Source organism: Canis lupus, chromosome 32 (genome assembly GCF_003254725.2).
Source record: "Canis lupus dingo isolate Sandy chromosome 32, ASM325472v2, whole genome shotgun sequence".
Taxonomy (NCBI): Eukaryota; Metazoa; Chordata; class Mammalia; order Carnivora; family Canidae; genus Canis; species Canis lupus.
In genome coordinates this window covers 3,732,260-3,735,652 of record NC_064274.1, presented here as the reverse complement: position 1 = coordinate 3,735,652, position 3,393 = coordinate 3,732,260, and the positions used below count along the sequence as shown (strand labels likewise).

Sequence of the window (3,393 nt, the reverse complement as noted above, 5' to 3'; positions counted from 1 at the left end):
AGTTAGGGAATTATAAAGCCAAACTAATAAGTGCAATTAGAAAACTCAACGTACTTCACCATATTAGCAAAGATAGATCACGTGAGATACAACTACCCATTGATTAGAATGCCTAAAATTGAAAAATAACCACAGCGAGTGTTGGGAGAGATACAGAACCTGAATTTCTCATATGAATCTGCTAGCAATGTAAAATTCTGCAAATATTTTAGAAAATAGTTTAACAGTTTTTAAAATTAAATATACATCTATCATATTATCCTAGGTATTTACCCAAGAGACATGAAAACATATGTTCATACAAAGATTTGTTCACATCCCTTTACTTATTACAGCCAAAAACTAGGCACAACTCAAGTGTCCACTAACAGGTGAATGGATAAATAAATCATGGTATATCCACACAATGGAATGCTACCCAGCAACTCTTCATACACACTATACTATAGATAAATTTCAAAGTAATTAAGCTGAGCAAAATAAGCCAGACCAAAATAAGTATATACATAGTGTTTGATTCCACTTATATAAAATTCTAGAAGATGCAAACTATTGTATGATGACAGAAAGCAGGTCAGTGGCTGCCTGGGAAATGGGGGGATGAGGAGTCAGCAGGAAGGGATATGAAGCATGATTACAAAGGGGCAAAAAGAAAATCCGGGCAGGAGGGAGATGGATATGTTCATTATAGTAATCATGGTGATGGTTTCCAGGGTGAATATATATGTCAAAATTAATCAAATTGAACACTTTATGTGCAATTTTCAGATGTGAATTATAACTCAATAAAACATTTAAAAAATAAAAAGAGAAAAATTTATCTTCAAACTCTGAAGGAATATACCCAGAGTTTATTCAAGTAAGTTGCTCTTCTCTATTATGCATACTGATCTAGCCTCACTGATTCTACAGTCTGTTAGCCTGGGGTATGCCAATTTCTATCTCTAGAAGGTCCATGAGCTTTATTTGAAGTCATTTGTGTGATTAGGCTGGAAAAGTACATGATAATGTCTAGTGTCATTTAAAACAAATTAATTTCCCATTTCACTTATCTGGCCATAATTCTCAGTCTGGGACCCATTGGAAATGACCTTATAAAGAGTCACACACAAAGATATAAGAAAATCAGGCTAAAAGTTCACAAATTCAGTGTTCATTCTCACCTCTTCAATATTATAATCCTGTGATTACCAGCTTTCCTTTTTTTCTATCTTTGCCTTTATAAGTCTCATTTTCATAATTTAACTTATGTGATATGGTAAGTTACAATGTTTTTGCCCCAAGGCTATAAAGGAGCTTCTGTATATTCTATAATAAAATTAGCTAATTAATAATTTCTCTATATTGCCAGTAAGCAGAACTACATAGTTAAATTATGATGATCAGTTCTCATTGCATGCATGTTATGAAACAGCAAGTCATCATTTAATGTCAGGCATACGTGTGAGTGAGAAGGCACGAGCTCAAACACTAACCAGGAGAATGAAAAGAATTTAATTCTAACACTATTTTCCAAAGATTGCAGTTTGTGAATTAAAGTAAGTCATGCAAGGTGGAGGTGCCAGGTAAGTATGGAGAAAGAGAAAGAAAAGAAACAAAGAAGGCCCTGAAGGGAAAGGAATGTTAAAGGTATCCAAAGAGAAACAAGCTGTACTATTAAATCTAATTAAAGACGAAGCATGCACTAAACAGCTAAATCATTTCTAGCTTAGCTCCAGGAGTGGTAAACCATATACATCAAACTTAAAAGGATAAGCAACTTTCTCTCCTCGCCCCATAGAGAATTCTAGATTATTATCTGTTTGTGCTTAATTTCTGGTGCTTATATTATCACTTTGATATTAATATCCATAATCTTATAGGAAAGCTACTGTTTCTCTCACTGGTGAACCCTTGTTCTCAATGCCTATGTATAAATACTACATTAAACAATCCCCATTTAGGTGGAACATTATGCACCAACTCTATGAGTGTTAGATATGGAAAATTTGTTTCCATGCCCTTTTTTAAATCATATGAAATAATAAGATCCCCTAATGTAATCTTCCAGCAGTCTGGAATAAATACAATATCATCTCAGCCAGTCACCTATTTTAACCTCCACTAAAATGACAGCTCTCTAGTCTATTCTGATTGTTTCAATCAAAATAAAATGAATAAACTTAATAAACTTAATGTTTAAATATTCCCCCAGAGTTTTCATCAACAACCTTTACAGCCCAATTTATTTGAGCCTCAGAGAAATTGCATGTGATCCTTGTCCTCTATGTGTTTAGCATACATTACAGTTCATTATCATTTCAGCCCTCAACAAACTGATTTATTTTACAAAAAGAAAGAAAAAAAGAAGACCTTGACCTTTGGTGGGAAAAAAGTACAGAGTGATAAGACTGTTAATCTTTTATTAAACTATGAAATTCATTTTATTGTAAACTATCCAAAAATTTTTCTTATATCCAGTTTTTAAAATATGTTTTCTAAGTTTGGAAAATATTTACAAAGCCAAAAATAGTACAGAGACGTTTATTTAGTATATGTCTGTACTAGGAGCTTCAAAAATGAGGTAGGGAATAAACAGGGCAAAAATGTTCTAGTGATCACAAATAAGGATAACTGATTGGTCTAGTTTCTTCTCTGAACTGGAGTAGGCGTCCTTCTTATCTGCACCTTCCCATTGCCACCTTGATACAGATTTAGTAAGCTGACCAGAGCAAAGTATGGGAAGGCATCCTGGAGCTGGAAGCTGTGATTAGGTTCTTTCTCTCTCTCTCTCTCTGGTTGTAGTTTTTGTCTGGTCTCAAGTGTATTTCACTAAATTAACTAATCACTTCTCCATAATTCTATTTAAATAGGCCATGGATATCTACTATCATCTCAGTTTCTCAGTCAAGAACATTGAGGAAAAAACAACAAGAAAACCACGTTCCTGACCCAAAAGATTAGTTTTAAATTTTAAAAGATGATTCATCTGGGGAACCTGATTACTTGCATAGTATTTAATGTTTTTGAAAGAGAGTGTTTTCAAAGAAAACTCTACACTAACAATGTCAGAAGAGCCAGGAATTGAAAAGGGCTTGAGAGACCCTTTAGACAAATATTGTCTAATAGAAAAAAGTAGAAACTGTAAAGTGTAAATATGCTGGGAACTAGAATAAAATCTAAATTTTTACATTCTAATGTTCCTTTTGCTTCACTCAACAGAGCTTTTCTTGGATCTTGGCTACCTCAAACAACTCTGACTTTTAACAAGATATACTTTAATAAGCTAAGGAGATAATTTGTGAATTTTTTATGAAAGTTAGAGTTATGTCTTGGCCAACAAATAATTTGGTGAACACTCACACACTCACTCATGCATGCATACAATTTTTATGGCCACTTAAAGTAGGCACA

At 33.5% G+C, this 3,393-nt stretch overlaps 1 long non-coding RNA gene across 1 annotated transcript; it reads left to right on the top strand.

Moving 5' to 3' along the window:
- The first annotated feature begins 673 nt into the window (after positions 1-673).
- LOC125754201 (uncharacterized) lies at positions 674-3,177 on the top strand. The gene is made up of 2 exons (XR_007407804.1): positions 674-859; positions 2,853-3,177. It is a non-coding gene; the product is annotated as an uncharacterized LOC125754201 (long non-coding RNA).
- Positions 3,178-3,393: the final 216 nt, after the last annotated feature.